A 17,560-nucleotide genomic window follows, 5' to 3' on the forward strand; every position below is an offset into this window, starting at 1 on the left:
TCACATTCTGCTCCAAAGGAACTGAAATAGGCTTACAGCCTGTCATCCCATATTTGGACAGCATGTCCAATCCATACTGTCTCTGCAAGAGCTGTATCCCACTTGGTGATCTAATCACCTCAATGCCCAAGAAATAACGCAGCTCTCCCAAATCCTTCATCTCAAACTTCTGCTTCAATAGCATTTTCACATGAAGGATATCTTCATCACTGTCACCTGTCATAATCAAATCATCAACATAAATGACAAGCAGCATAATACCTTTCTCTGTTTTTCTCACATAAAGTGAGAAATCTGCCTTGGAAATCTGAAAGCCAATAGTGACAAGATACTGTCCTATCTTGTCAGACCATGCTCTAGGTGCTTGCTTCAAGCCATACAAGGATTTCTTCAACCTGCAAACAAACTCAGGATGAACAGCATGCACATAACCTGGTGGCTGCTCCATATATACCTCTTCTTGCAAATCACCATGCAAGAAGGCATTCTTTATATCTATCTGATGTAAAGACCATCCCTTTGATGCAGCCATAGTAATGACTGCTCTTAGGGTTGCCATCCTTGCAACCGGACTGAATGTTTCTTCATAGTCAATGCCATATGTTTGTGCATACCCCTTGACTACTAATCTTGCCTTGCATCTGTTCACAGAACCATCTGCATTGTGCTTCACCTTATAAACCCACTTACAGCCAATTGCATTCTTACCTTTAGGCAAAGGTACCAATTCCCATGTAGCATTTGCTTCCAAGGCATCCATTTCTTCATCCATGGCTTTCTCCCATTTTTCTTTTCCCATGGCTTGCTTAAAAGAAGTGGGTTCTGGTTCCTGTATCACTTTGACCATATATGCATAGTGAATGGCTGTAAATCCATCATATTTCAGTCTATCCACAGGATACCTAGTTCTCGTAGACCTGCGCAAAATAGGTTCACTCCCAGGTGCTCTCAAAACATCCCTGGTCTTCCTTACTCCAGGTGTAACAATAGAAGGAATACCCAAATCATCATCAATGCTCTGTTCTGAACCACTGGATTCACCATCCACATAAGAATGACCTGCATTCACATCAAACATGGGCTGATCAACCTTAACTTTTCCTTTTCGTGATACCTGAATACTACTATCTGTATTACTTTGAGAAGATTCTCCTGATCTCAATCTGCCTGTCCATGGCAAAGAATGTGAACCACTGCTAGAGGATGCTCCAAGTCCACTAATATTTTGTGACTGCTGCTGTGAATTCTGTGCAGCATTACCATTTTGTGCATCTACATCATCAATCACATTTACTGGTTTATACCAGCTACTCATCTCATCAAAAACAACATCTCTGCTCATGTAAACTTACGAGTAGAAGGGTTATAGCATCTATGCCCTTTTTGCTGCAGAGAGTAACCAATAAAGATGCACTTCTCAGCTTTTGGATCCAACTTGGATCTCAACTCATCTGGCACATGTACATAGGCAATGCAACCAAAAATTTTCAAATGAGAAATATATGGTTTCCTACCAGTATACCTCTCCTCTGGAGTCATCCCATGTATTGCTGCAGTGGGAGTCCTGTTCATTATGTAGACTGCTGTAGCAACTGCTTCAGCCCAGTAAAAATCTGGCAAGTCTTTTTCATTGAGCATGGCACGAGATACCTCTCCAATATGCCTGTTTTTCCTTTCTGCAATTCCATTTTGTTGTGGGGTATGACTGCATGAATATTGCTGCTTTATGCCATGCTCCTGCAGGAACCTTGCAAACTCATTTGAGAGGTACTCTCCCCCTCCATCTGACCTTAGGCATTTTATTTGCAAACCTGTTTCTTTTTCAACCATAGCTTTAAGAGTTTTGAAATGCCCAAAAACTTCACTTTTCTTTTTCATAAAATACACCCAAACTTTTCTGCTATAGTCATCAATAAAAGTGACAAAATAATGATAGCCTCCAAGAGATGCAGCTTTAGTAGTCCACACATCAGAGTGGATTAATTCCAATGGCTTCTTACTCTCTTGAACATGTCTAGGAAATGGTTTCCTTGCCTGTTTTCCAAATTGACAGGCTTCACATATCTTATGCATTTCTGCAACCTTGAATTTGGGCAATCCTGCAACAATATTTTGGGCCTGCATTGATTTAAGTCACTGTACATTAACATGACCAATACGTTTATGCCAGATATCAATATCTGCAACTATACCGGTCCCATGTGCAAACATTGCTGCACTGAATTCAGACATGTCTGCATCCAACGTAAACATTCTGCCCTTCTTCTTTCCTTTTGCTATCAAGCGACCTTTATTTTTCATATCCTCAACAAAGCATCCATGAGGATTAAATCTGACCTGCAAGCCCTGTTCAACCATTTGACCAACAGAAACCAGATTCTTGGTGATATTCGGGACATGAAATACATCGGACATGTATTTCTTTTTCCCATCCTGCATAGACAAAGGAATTTTTCCAATCTGCACAATAGGATGTGCAGTATCATCACCAGTCTCCACAAATCCTGGTTTTCCATTTTCCTTGCATCCTCCATCCATTCTGCATGACCTGTCATGTGGTTTGATGCACCTGAGTCAACATACCGTACATCATTGCTTTCTTCTGCACTTGTCACAGAATTGTTCATATGCTGCACCATGAACAAATGCTCATTTCTGTCATCACCCTGTCTACTAGAAGATGCATAATTCCCTTGTTGCAGTTTTCCATTCATAATGTCATTTTGCTTTTTATAGCACTCTTTAGCCATATGACCCATTTTACCACAATAGTAGCATTCAACATTACTGTTTGCATTTTGACCTCTTTGCCATCCACCACGACCTCTTTGGCTCCCCCTGCCTCTAGAGTTACCACCTCCTCCTCCATAGGACTAGTTTTCTTGAGTTTGCTGCATATTCTGATTTCTACCACGGCCTCCAAATCGGCCTCCTCTACCTCTGCCTCTACCTCTTCCAGCATTTGAGTAGAAGACAGCTTCTTTTGAAGTTCCTCCTGAAGAAGATGCACCACCATTTCTCTGCTCCTCACAAATTAGAAGAGCAATCAACTCCTCAAAATCAGGAAATCTTTCACGGACGGAAATGGATGTTCGGAACTGTGCATAATCCTTTCCTAGACCATTCAAGGTCACAGAAACTAAATCATCATCTTCCACTGGCGACCCAATGGAAGCAAGTGCATCTGCAATCTTCTTCACCTTCATGTGGTAGTCATTGATGCTCATATTTTCTCTTTGCACATTATGCAATTCTTGCTTGAGCTGCATTTTCCTGGCTTGCGTATTTGTGCTATACATTTTTGACAAAGTATCCCATGCCTCCTTTGGCGTACTTGTATCCTGAATATGCATAATCATAGAGTCTGAAATGCTGATAGACAGCCAATACATAACTTTCCTGGCTCTCTCATGCCATGCTTTAAATGCCTGCATTTGCTGTTGATTGGGAACATCAGGAAGAACTGGTTCTTCTTCATTTCCTGCAACAAATTCCCAATATCCTTTTCCCATAAGAAAATTTGTCATTCTAAACTTCCATGCTTGGAAGTTGTTCTTGTCAAGCTTTTCAGTTACAATCTGTGAAAGAGAATCAGATGCCATTACAGAATACTGCAAAAAATTCTGTCACTGCAAAAAACACAGCTTCACCCTCACAAGGGCAAATCTGCAAAACTGGCGAAAGTGGTATTTGACCACACAGTCACTTCCTAGTGACGATTTTGCATAAATAGGAACCAAGGATGATTCTGTAACTCCCAATGTCTCTGCACACAAGCATACGATGCAATTTCTATGGTAACTTTTCACCGACCTGTAGAACAGTGGTCGCATAGCATAAAACATGGCCTTTTCCTGAGTGTGTGCAGAAAACTTCCGCCTCCAAAACAAGCCTCGAAATGGCCTCAAATAAAAAAAATAGGGTCGCCAAGGGCTAAAGCCCTTACCCGCAGCATATACTGCCCTCTTGCTTCACCGCGAAGGGTGTCTCAACCTGAGACAATGCACTCTTGCAATTTCCGGCTGTGCTACCTGCAGAGATCTGCTCCCAAAACAGAAAATGAAAGCAACACTGCTCCTCTTACCAGAACGCCGCGAGCTTGGCTTGCTTTCTTGAGCTCCTTACCACGAACAAGGCTCTGATACCATGTCAAGATTGTGGGAGAGAAGGAAGGAGTCTCACTTGTAGCTTTCTTACTTGCACAATGGGGGAATACACACAAAGGTGGAGGCTGAAAACTGTTTTCCTCTTCTTAGTTGTGTAAGCCAAAAAGAAAAGCTCATACAAAGAAATAGAAGAACCCTATATATGGGTCTCAAACCAAACTCAACTAACTAAGGTGGCATACTAACTGAGCCACGAAATAGAGTAGATAAGGATAGCTGTCATGTAGCTATTATTCATGGGCGGTGTACCAACCGCGTCTGCAACTGACAAGTCGGTGACATAAATACACAACGGTCACCCTGGCGTATCACGAGTGGAGCTCGATATCTCAAAAATAAAGACCTATGATAGAGGGTAGTTTTTCTGATCATGTCTTGCATGCTTGCTAGGCAGTTGTCCTAGGAGTCCTTGTTCGTGTGAGCCAGTTAGAGAAGCCTGCCAAAATATCAAAAGAAGAGTAATTTTTGAGTATATTTTAAGAAATAAAATTATAGAGGTGTGAAAAAGGGTTGTAAGCCCTCAATAAGAAAAGGAAAAGAAAAAGGAAGAAAGTTCCTACAAGCAGTTGCTCATCATCGCCTTGCGAAGGCCTGGTAGGTTCCTAGCAAACCCTGCCCAATGCGTTGTCCTCCTAGAGGTGGCATCTAGCCAAAAAAGAAGAAAAATAAGGAAGGTTGGAGTGAAAATAAAAGTGAGTGTGTTAGAAAAAAATTAAATGTTGCCTTGCGAGAGCTTGGTAGGTGTTTGGGTACCAAGCAGGACCTGAGACCAATGCCTTGTTCTCCTTGGATCACTTTACGCTAAGCTTTCTCCTTTTTACACGCTCGAGTATGGAAAACCTAAACAGAAAATGTGTTATAAGAAGAATATGATGACCAAGCTATAGGAGTCCTTGCCTAGTGGAAGGTCTTGGTCCAGTTGTCCTAAGTTTGGTAGGTAGTTTAGTCCACCACTAGGATGACCTCTTTGATAGGCTTTTTAGCTAGTCCATGTTCAAGCAGTGGGTTAGCGACTTGCTCTAGATTTCTGTCAGATTATGCTGGGCCTACTCCTTGTGGATTTCACGCCTTGGTTTTGTCAAGGGGTAGGGTGAGAGTTGTGGAATGTTTTGTTGTGTATTTTTTGTATTCGCTTGATGCTTTTTATGGTTATGTTTGTGCAAATCTATTCATGGGATTTGATGGGCTGAGTCGCCCTATCCCGTGGTCGCTAATGAGAGAGGAATTCAAAATACCATTAAAGTGCAAAAAAGACACGAAGAAGAGAAAATTTAAGACAGAATTTGACTTCTTTGGAAGCAGCAAAGACGAATTTGACAATTTTCACGAGCCGCGAAAGACGTGATTTCAAAGCAATTTCGAAGAGCATGTGTGTATTTTTCATAATTTTTGCAGATACTGGATCAAGCTAGGCTAAGTGACCGGTTGTGCGGGACCCTAATTCAGGGAGGTAAAAATTTTCAGAGGTCAATTTGGAGGCGGAACAATAGAGATATGAGGCCAGGCAATGCCAAAGGCAAAAGGGGGCAATAATTAATATTTTTTGGGCATGGGCCCTTTGGGGGGGCCAATGGCCCCTAAAATTAATTGAATTTGTGGGGGGAGGGAGGTTGTGCACCCTATGGGAGGTTAGAGCTACATAAGTGGGGTCATACTCTGAGGTTTTGATGGCTTGTCATTTGTAACATTTCCCGCGTTTTCTCCCCCATAGGAACACCCCCCTTTTTAATTTCAAAAAAAATTATTATCATCAGTTCAAATTTATTTAACCCCCCTCTCTCTCCCTGCCGACAGCACATCAGGGAGAGAGAGAGAGGGACTGGTAGTGATGGGGGGCATGCAGCCCCCCAGGTGGGAGGGGTGGCCATGCCACCCACCTCCTCCCCCCCTATATAAGGGGAGGCCCCTCCCCTCCCTCGGCTACAAAGGAGACAACACCCCCCCTTCCATACGTTGCCACCTCCATCAGCTGCTGCGCGGGCCCCTGGGCCTCCGACTGAAGGTCATTCCCCCCTCCGTCTGCAGTAACAATAGCCCCCTTGGGGCTTTCGACCATAGCCACCCCCCCCCCCCCCCCCCCGATTGCCAGTTGCTGCGGGTCCCCCTCTAGGGGCTCTCAACTGTAGTCATGCCCCTGTTTCCTAGTTGCTGCAAGTCCCTCCCTGGGCCCTTCGAACAAAGCCACCTCCCCCCTGATTGCCATCCAGCTACTGGCCCTGAGGAGAGAAGGATAAGGAGAGACAAGGAGTGGGAGAGAGAAGAGAAGAAGAGGGAGAGAAGGGGAAGGAGAGAAGAAGAAGGGTATCAGAGCATGGTCACTTGAGCATTTCGACTTGGTTCGTGACTCCTTCAGCTTCCTATTGATTACCTACACTCATTGGATCTCCTTCTTGACAGCCACAACCGACTCTCTCGAGCTCCCATAACTCCGCGGCTTCCCAAGCACCTTCCCAGGCCCCTTGGGCATCCTCAAGGAATTCCAAAAATGGTATTCACTCACTTTCTTCAAGGTTTCATTGAAGTTTACAAGTACATTAGGGTTTGCAAGATTAGGGCAGCCATAGCTCCCACCATTGGAGCTTGTTCACACCATATCTTGCCTAAAGCCTTTGTAGGATATCTTGCGCTTGCACTAGGCCTTCATTGGATCATGATTGAGTCCCCCTTTCACCTTGTATAGCCTCAATAGGAGCAACAGAAGCCATCAGCAACTCAGCGTGAATTTGCACCTGTTTGTGGTAACCCTTGAATAGCTCCTCTTCAACTTGATGATGACCATGGCATACCTCTAATCATTGTGGCACCCTTAGCAATGATGCTTGACATGTTTTGAAGCCTCTCGAGCCTTGAAAATTGATTGGAGGTCCTGTAGCACTATTTTGAACCAGTTTACATAAGCTTACAGACACTAAATGTCAATGCTACACTAGCAATTGATGCCTATGCTTGTTTGGAGCTTCCTACTTAAGCGGTTTGATATTGATGACTGATTGTTGGGAGATGCAAGGCATATGTATTGCCATGATCTTGGAATTATTTTTGGGCTAAAAAATCACAATTTTCAATAGCAAATCACTATTGTACAAGAGTGGGCTGAAGCTTATTATTTCATGTTTGCATATATCTCTTGGAATCAGGACATACTTTGGAGATGTACTTTGATATATTGATCATCGAGGATCAACTTTGAGCTTGATATTGCTTTGGATCATTGGTTGAGCTTGAGATCTTATTTGTAGCACTTGAATCTCCATATTTAGATATACTTTGGCATGTACCTCACTTATTTCTGATCAGTCTTGACATGCTTAGCCTATGCCAGTACTACATGCCCGTTACATTGTCTGGAGTTGGATGTTACTGAGCCTTGCTTTGGCTTGGCATTTGCTGGAGCTTACTTTGGCTATTTCTTGGCTTGCTAGAGTTACAATCTAGATGTACTTGATGTCTATGGATGCTATATACGGATGCTATACGACCTATTTGCTCATGAGGTCTTATTGATGCTTGATCTTGGATCTTGTTGCACTGGTGCTATCATATGCCCTTGTTGAGCTTCTTTGCTTGATATTTATGGCTTTTGTGCCAGTGGGAGTGTCTTTATATGCTTGACAGACATAGAGTAGGTGGGTTTATGCTACTTGAGCATTTGGATACTTGACACTGGGATCTTCACTTGGATGTTGTGCATGGTTGATATGTCGTGGTCCTCACAAATGTACTTGGACTGATTTGCGCTTTGCACTCCTTGAGCATACACCTATTTGTGTCAGGTCTTGTTAGTGTTGTGTACACGTTGCCCTATTACACAGGGGGTGTACCGGCTTACTAATGGATTCATTTGACATGCTTGGGTGTTTGCTTGATGTCTGTATGACTGTCACATGTTGATTTATGCCCGCTTGATGCTCCTTATGCTTTGACAGTCGGTGGTTGACTCGGTGCATTCATTTTGCCTGCAATTTACTCTCATTGTACCTGACTGTAATTTATTACAATGAGCAGTTATGCATGGATTGTGATGTATTTTTCATGCTGAATCATCTTGATTTTATGTACTTTTGATGATACTTTGTTGGTAGCATCATTAGCTATCATTTCATGGTCATTTTGCCTTGGTTTTTGTGGTATTTTGGCTATGTACAGTAGAAAACAACAAGCAGTTTTAAACTATCTACACCATTTTGGACTGCAGTATGGCATATTCTTCCACTAATAGTGCTATCTTCAACATCATTAAGATTGATGGTATGAATTATGTCTATTGGAAGAGCCAAGTTTGGTAGGTATTGGTGCAAAAATCATAGATAAAGCCACTAAGGATGCATGGCAAGGAGCTTGAAACTTTGACTGATGACGAATGGATGGAGCTTGATGAGTTTTGCAAGTCTACCCTCACCTTGTCTCTCACCGAACAAGTGCATTACAATGTGGTTGAGGAAGCACATAGTGCTTGGCAACTTTGGGATAAGATCAAGAACCTCTATGACAAGAAAATTCCAACAAGTTAGATGTATTGTGGCTGAAGCAACTTATGGACCTACCCATGAAGAAGAATATGATGGTGTTTGCTCATTTGAGCTAGCTTCATGCTATTCTCAAGAACTTGACTTCGTAGGGCATTACCTTCAATGATGAGGTTACTCCATTGTTTTTTATTGGGACTCTGAGTGAGTCATGGGATGTATTCCACACTGCGTTATATACTCCTGCTAATAATTTGAACTTGCATGATGTAAAGAGTGCTCTTTTGAAGGAAGAGATCAAGTGTAAGAACTTGGATGCCTCTTGTGTGTCTCTCTCTTTCTTGCTCTTTCTCTCCTGCCATAGCTTCCTCTGATTGCATCATGGTACTTGTGAAATCCAATGTAAAAATTGAGGAAATAAATGTCATGCAGAATGAGGACTTTGATGGGGAGTACATACTTGCAACTAGTTCTTGTGATGTTACACTGTTGATCGAGGTTCACTCTATGTATGCGTAGTGCTAGCTTTTGGATTCTAGTGCTTCATTTCATGTTACACCATATTGTGAGTGGTTCCATTCCTACCGCACTGTCTTTGGTTCAGTTCGCTTGGGTGATGAGACATGTCACTTGTAATTGTTGGCATTGGGGATGTACAATGGTTGTAGTTCTCTACTGGCTTTTCTACTACAGGATGTACGTCATGTAATTGCACTTACATGAAGTCTTATGTCTGTAGGGTAGCTTAATGATGTTGGGTTTCATGTCTCTTTTGGGGATTCTGCTTAGAAGATCACACATGGTAGACTTGTGCTTGCTAGAGGTGCCAAGGCTAGCGGCCTCTATCCTCTTGTAGTTGATGGGCCCTCTGTTGACCATGTTTTGTCAATGGATTCCATCCCACGTGTATCCCTTTGGCATGCCTGTTTGGGTCATATGTCCTTGAAGGGAATGAAAATGCTTTCTAGCTTGCAGTACTTACCGCCCCTTAACTATGCATGTTTTTATTCATGTGAACATTGTCTTTATGGCAGACAGACTAGGAATACACATAAGAAGTCTGGTTGGACACACATGAGTGAGCCCCTAGCATTGGTACATTTGGAGGTCTGTGGGCCCATGCCCTGTATGGGTGGTGCAAAGTATTTTGTGATGTTTATTGATGATTTTTTGTGTAAATTTTGGGCTTATCCCATTAATCTTAAGTTAGATGTCTTGGCTATGTTTCAGAGATGGCTTGCATTGGTTGAAAACCAGACTGGGCATAGGTTGTTGAAATGCCTTAGGACTGACAATGGGTAAGAATATGTGTCACATGCCTTTGAGCAGCTATGTGATGAGAGGGTTATTAAACGTCAGTTGACCATCCCCTATATGCCATTGGCTGAGCAGATGAATAGAACCATCTAGGAGCGTGTACACAGTAGTATGCTTAGCCATGTAGGCCTACCACAAACCTTTTGGGCTGAGACAGTCAGTACGGTTGTGCATATCATAAATAGATCACCTTCTAGTGGTTTGGAATTCTAGGTTGCAGAGGAGGTATGGGCTGGGAAACCTCCGTCTTATGCGCATCTATGTGTCTTTGAATGTGAGGCATTCTGCCATGTACCCAAAGATAAGCATACTAAGCTAGATCCTAAGAGTGTCAAGTGTAGTTTCCTTTATTGTGGAGATATAGGCAAGATGGGTTACCTCCTCTGGGATATGCAAGTGTGGAAAATCATCCACATCCATGATGTAGTCTTCCATGAATACAAGATGCATAGAAAGCTTGAGAGGGTGGTTGAGATATGCAAGGTTATATTCCAAGAGGAGCCACAGACTCCTACACAGTCAGTTGGACAGCCTACACCAGCAGTTGGCGCACATGGCCAGGGTGTTGGTAGGGTGTTGGACTGGATGTTGGACATGCAACAGAGCCTGTAGTGAGATGCGGTCTACTAGAGATAGATGTCCGCCTGATAGATTTGAGCCCTCGATGCATTATGTCCTAGTTACAGATGTAGGAGAGTCTCTCACCTATGATGAGGCTATGCGATTGAAGTGACAGTCACTCCTGAGAGAGGGCTATGCAGTCTGAGATGGATTCCCTGCATAAAAATATGACTTGGGATTTGGTTGCATTGCCTACGAGTAAGAAGGATTTGCCGTGCAAATGGGTGTACAAGCTGAAAAGTACCCCTGGAAACCCCAAGCCAGCTTATATGGAAAGACTTGTTGCTAAGGGTTTTAAATAGGAGCATGGAGTTGACTTTGATGAAGTCTTTTCTCCTCTGGTCCAGATGACCACCCTACGCTTGGTTTTGGCCTTAGTCATGTAGCTTGACTTGGACATGTATCAGATGAATGTCAAGATTGCATTCTTGCATGGAGATTTGCATGATGAGATATATATGGAGTAGCCTAAGAACTTTGCAGAACTTGGCAGGGAGCACCTAGTGTGCAAGTTAAAGAAAAGTCTTTCTAGCTTGAAGCAGGCACCTAGGGAGTGGTATCATAAGTTTGATGCCTTTATCCAATCACAAGGCTATAGTAGGAGTGCTATGGATCCGTGTCTTTACACGAAGAAAGCCTGTGATGGCTCATTACTTATTTTGGTACTTTATGTGGATGATATGCTGATAGTAGGGAAAGCTCATGATGAGTTGGATGCTCTTAAATCTCAACTGAAGAAGAGCTTTGAGATGAAGGAATTGGGACATGCCTCTCATATTCTTGGTATGCACATTAAGCATGACAAGTATCAGGGACTACTGTACCTCTCACAAAGGGAGTACATTCATAAAGTCCTTGAGTGCTTTCGCATGCACGACGTGAAGCCTATTGGCTATCCATTACCTTCTTATGTGAAGGTTTCATAGGCTGATTGTCCACAAATAGATGAGCAGAGGACCGAGATGGCCAAGATCCCTTATGCATCAGTCATGGGTAGTTTGATGGATGCCATGTTAGCCACTCATTCAAATATTGCCTTGTGTTGGTCTTGTGGCACGCTATATGGCTACACGTGGCAAGAAACATTTGGATGCCGTGAAGGGTATCATGAGATACCTAAAAGGCACAACACATATGTATATTTGCTATGGCAGCCATGATACAAGAGTTGTGAGATACACAGACTCCGATTATGCAGGACATGTAGATAGTAGGAAGTCCACTTCTAGCTATGTATTCACCTATGCTGGAGCTGCTTTCTCTTGGATGTCCAGGGTTTAGAAGTGTACGGCTCTCTCTACCACTGAGGCTGAGTATGTTGCAATCACTGAAGCTTGCAAGGAGGCCATATGGTTGGGGCCATTTGGTTCATGACCTTAGGATTGATGCAATGCCTACACTGCATTCGGATTCTATGAGTGCTATTTAGCTAGCCAAGAATCCGGTCTTCCATGTGAAGACAAAACACATTGAGATGAGGTATCACTTAATATGTGAGGTCATAGAGGACAGATCTGTTGACCTTGTCAAGATCTCCATTGGCGAAAATCTTGCAGATCTACTCATGAAAAGCCTCACTATTGAGCGATTTGCCTTTCTCAGGAGATTGATGGATGTTAGATGAGATGACATTTTCCCTCATCCTATTGTACATGTGTACATTGTACTATCTTTTTTCTTTTCTTTTCACTCCTCACTGGGGAAAATTCACCTTTAAGTGGGAGGTTGTTGAGGGTAAAGGCACCTTCGCCTAGCCGTCCATGTATTACTACACTAATAGTACCCGCCACTGCACACTACAGGTAGTGGCCGCCCGCCACACTGTCACTTTATTCTTTATTCTTTTAGTGACAGTTTGAATAAAGAAAGGCCCGGTCACACATTGTGACTCTTGGAGTTCCCATTTTGTGTCTCTCTCTTTCTTGCTCTTGCTCTCCTGCCATAGCTCTTCTAAGAAAGCTTCGATCATTCTCACTTTTCATGAAATTCTCACATTTTTTTCTCTCCAATGCCTGTCTCCGCTCATGAAATGACTGACTGATGATGGAGCCACAAATTCAATATTTCTCTCTCCTCCTCCTCTCTCCTCTAAGGGGCTCATCACACACATAAAATCAAGAAGGAAAGGAGATGAAGGATGCTTGTTCGGTGAGGATCGAGTTGCTCCAAGATCAAAAGGAGGATGAAAGGCAATTTCTAGCACGGTCAAGGAACAAACGATGGGTCTGTTGGCTACCCAAAACCATTTTTTAAAAAACCATGCAACATGCAAATAAGCGATACGCTCAATTTTTACAAAGAAAATTTCATTATTTTGATGTTAGATAGCTTTAATGATGTGTGCATGGAAAGAAAATTTGTATGAATCATAATTGAAGTATGTTTGAGGGTTGTATATGAAAAAATGTAGAACCTATGGTTGTACAGAATCATAATTAATAATTTGAAACTCGAAATGTGTCTTTAAAAAAAGAAAATGAGAATTTCTTCCATTTTGGGTTGGAAAATGGAATGCATATGGGATAAAAATTTGAGAAAAATCAATGTTTAGTCAATACGATTAGTCAAGACACATAAAATTAGAAAATAACACATTTTTATGAACAAATAAATGGGAAAAATAGAAAAAATAAGGGAAAATAGTTTTTACTCCTAAAAATTTAGGAAAAAATATATTTTATATTCATGAACATATAACAAGGTTGGATCATGAGGGATAAGTCTCAATGAAGCCCTATTTTTATGTTAGAGTATGTTTTAAATCGATTTTTACATGAAAAACTACATAAAAATGAATGCTACACCTATCCATTGAATGCAAAACCTAAACAGTAGGAGGGAAGAGGGGTTGTAAAAGTGAGTGGTCAATGAAAATGTTTTGAATTCTAATGTATTTGATTATGCATAGCATACAGGCCGATCATCGTTTAGATTTAAGTGAGACTAGTAGCACGAGGAAACTCGGTGCTAGTCTCTAGCAATGCTGCAATTATGAGTAGCTTGGAAATCATTAAATGATTGTTTTTGCACCTCAGGTTCCTATTCTTTTATTATAAAATGTTTTAGAATGAGGTTTGTCATCCATAATTGCATTATGCATATCACATGATAACTCCTGGATGCATAGCAATTGATTCCTAAATATATGACCTACGTGGAGTTGTGAGGAAACCCAAGCTATAGGCTAGACGATCGAATCATTGGGAAATTGTCAAGTGAGAAAATTTTATATCCTAGAACATTTGAAATAAATAAGAGTGGAGTGTGTTTGTATGTGCTTTATGTTAGAGCAGTGCATCTTGGGGCCAATCCCCAAGGTATAAGAGAGCTGCAGAGTGGAGACACGACATTCGATTGGAGGGGTGCCTCCTTTATGTTTGTATTACATTAGTGTACTACACTAAGATGTGTGGGATCTCCCTCTGAGGAGTAGGGAAGGGCAATTGTTGGACTACGTTCCATTACATACGCAATATCTATAGTAGTGATTAGGGCAACATGCCTCTTGGACCATTCTGGCCGCGAGAGCGTGGCAGGTTGTCTTGTGAGTGTTAGAGAGGCCCAACTAGTCCTGACAATTAAGCTACCCCTACTCTCATTAGTGGAAGCATCAAATTCTTGAAGGCTTCATCCATTGGAGTGCTTCAATCGACCGAGCTTGCTTGATGGAGAAATTGGCATCATGGTGGATCATGCTTCATCTTTCTTCCCCAAACACATAAGAGATATATCAATCCAATATTAATCTCTCATTTTAATCCACTTGTTGAGCTTAACTCCTTTTTTTTGAGAGCTTATGGTTGTATATGATCTCTTAGTTAAATCCTTCATTGTATGTATGTTACATACCTAAAATCAGTGATCCATTTTCCTTCCAATGTATCATGATAAACCCAAAAAAGAGGTGACCCTCCCTCACCACTTAAGACCCTGAAAGGGTGCACAACCCGTCCCCTCAGGGGGAACTTTTCCCACTTCTCGATGATCCAAATCTAGATACTTGTATCCAGCTGCAGGTGCACTCCATGATTACCTATCTCACAATGAAAAACTCACATTTGGACACTCTTTTAGTGCTCATGGCACGCATGTATGACCCTCGACATGTATGTGGTCAAAGGAGAAGTATAACACTAAGTTCCACTTATGAAGTGATGATGAGGACATGCAAATGTACTTAGGATTATTCTCAATAGGCCCAAGATGTTTTTAATGATGATTCTTAGGACCCGTAGCCCATGAGCCATTCATATAGTGCAATTGGAAAATGGGACAGATAGTGTTTTAGTCACAATCACTCAGGGATAGTCATAGAGATCCAATTACAAAAATTTCTGTATTACACTTGGGAGTGAACCCTATATCTCATCTCAAAGAGGGCTTTGTCCTTCTATTTTGAATTAAAAATATCCCTAATCGGAGCTACAGTCTAAAAGTTTTGGCCATTTTTGTACACTAAGGTCACTGTGGACAGGGTGCATACCACTCTAGGATAGGCATAGAAATCCAATTGCAAAATTCTCTAATCACTTTCTATCACAAAGCATATTAACTCATCTCAAATAAGGCTTCCTCCCCTTTGATTTGATTTAAAAAATCTCACCAATTGGAGTTGCTCACTAAAAGTTACACCCCATTTGCTAGCAATGGGTCCTATGGATTGCATCTAAATGGCTAGCCAGAAAGGCAAAAGTAAGGCCCATGAAGAGGTTTAGAGGGAGATTAGGGACTCCAAGACCTCAATGAATGATGAACCTAGCTTGGCACAATATTATCATGGTGATGTGCATGAGGAAGTGCTCAATATGGGTCCCTATAGCCTGCTCAACCACACTCTATGTCGGCATGAGTTTCGTCAGATGGAGAGACATAATGATATGGATGCCAACCATCAATAAATGATGTCAAAAATTGATGTAGCAATTGAGAAAATGACCCTCTCAAAATCTAGGACTCAACAAACCCTAAATTAGCTCACCACTCTTGTAGCTCAGTTAGCTACCACTTTGGCCCAAGAAAAGGTGAATGAATCCAAGCACAAGTCTTGACAGCCTCTACCACTCAAGCCACTACATGGTCCATAGGGCATTCTTGGATCCAAGGGTATTCCCCCTTCTACCTATGAAGTTGGTGAACCCTCTCATGGTAATGACGAGCCTTTTTTGAGCTCTCCCATCATCCATGTAGCCAACCCTCTAGTGAGAGCCTCACCCACCATTGATACACGCTCCCCTACTCTTGCTAGGAGCCCCAATGGAACTTATATGGATCAGCCCCATCATGGACATCAGGGTATTAATGGCTAGTATGGCAATAATGGGTAGCATGGCTATAATGAGTAGCATGGAATAAATGCGCAACATGGTATGTATGGATAGCAAGGTATGTACGACCATCATGGTATGTATGATAGCAAGGTTTCCATGGGTAGCAAGGCTCTAATGATCTTCGTGAAAAGATCCTTCTCACTAAGTACAATGGACAATCCTCTTCACCATTATATTTGAAAGAACGGACCTCCAAATTAGAGTCCTACTTCAATATTTACCCCTGCATAGATGATCATAAAATTATCTTTTCATCTCTCCACTTGGAAGGATTTACCCACATATGGTGGTGCTCTATCAATTAAGAGAATCATCAGTTCATTGATTGGGAAAACTTCAAAATGCATATGGTTCAAGTATTTTTACACCCCCTGGAAAAAGAGCAATTGGAAAGACAATGGTACACTCTTGACCAACGTAATCTCACTATATAAGAGTACACAAATTAGTTTATGAACTTGACCATGTATGTGGAGAGCATTAGTGTAGTGGGAGCTCATGCTCGATCGCCAAGACCCATAGACCACTTATTGTTTCAAGCATCTCAAGCAAGCTCTAATGGCTATCTCTCACCTATCCAACATGCTTTTGATGCTATGGGTGTAGTGATCTTACCTCAATGACGCCGGTAGCTCCATGATCCTAGTTGCGAGATCAAGCAACCTCAAGCCTCCTCCCTCAAGCTCCATCCTCCATAGCTGTGCACAAGAGAATAGAAGAGAATAAAAGAGGAGAAGATGGAGAGCTTCTCCACCCCGGTCCCTCACCCTCACACACTCACTCCCTCACACTCCCTCTCTCCAAACAAGCACACATAGGCAAGAAGGAGAGAAGAAGAAGAAACCACTTTAGCCACACACCAAAGAATGAGCCTCTCATTCACTTTTTGAGTTTATATACAAGTCCTAAATCCCTTGGACACCCATCCCCTTTTTACATGACCGGGCATCTTGCCAAGGTTATCTTTTCCTGTTCCCTTCTGGTTGCCTTATCCCTTCAACTATGTCTGTCTAGATTTTACAATTTGCATAGGAGGGAGCCTAGTGCTCTTTTACAAAATTTTAGTGGCACCTTTGCATTTTACAATGTATCTTTGCCTTTGACTTGACATTTTACGCTTTTGGCCTTTCCTCTCTTATTCATTTGATGTGCTTTATTTTTCCTCATTATTCCATATTTTTGAATTTTTTTCCCATCTCGCATCGAGATCAACAATTAGTGACGATGCCAAATCTCACAAGTATATTAATGGTGAGAGTAAATATGCTAAAAATAGACACCACACTACATCATTCTCGAATGGTTCAAGTGGTCACTGGATGTTGTGAAGGAATAAAAAGAAAAAGGCCTATGCTTTAAATGTGGGGACAAGTATCCAACCGACCATGCCTTCAAATACCCTTACAAGACAACCAAGGTCAAAGTTCATAGCATGTATGTAATGGAAGATTGGCACAATGAAGAGGAAGAATTACTAGTTGAAAATAAAGAGCATGCTAAGGATGTGGACCAAGAGCAGTTCTATGACCTAGAGGATGGGTTTTCCTTTGATCCAGGTAGTTGCCCATCCCATGCTCTTGATTTGACATCCCAATCGACTACCACCTCCCTTTGCTCCATCTCCTTGGATGCTTGGACTGGTTCTAGGAGTCCCATCACCCTA

Source organism: Lygodium microphyllum, chromosome 1, assembly GCF_053477565.2.
Source record: "Lygodium microphyllum isolate KBCC chromosome 1, Lygodium_microphyllum_v1.1.10, whole genome shotgun sequence".
Taxonomy (NCBI): domain Eukaryota; kingdom Viridiplantae; phylum Streptophyta; class Polypodiopsida; order Schizaeales; family Lygodiaceae; genus Lygodium; species Lygodium microphyllum.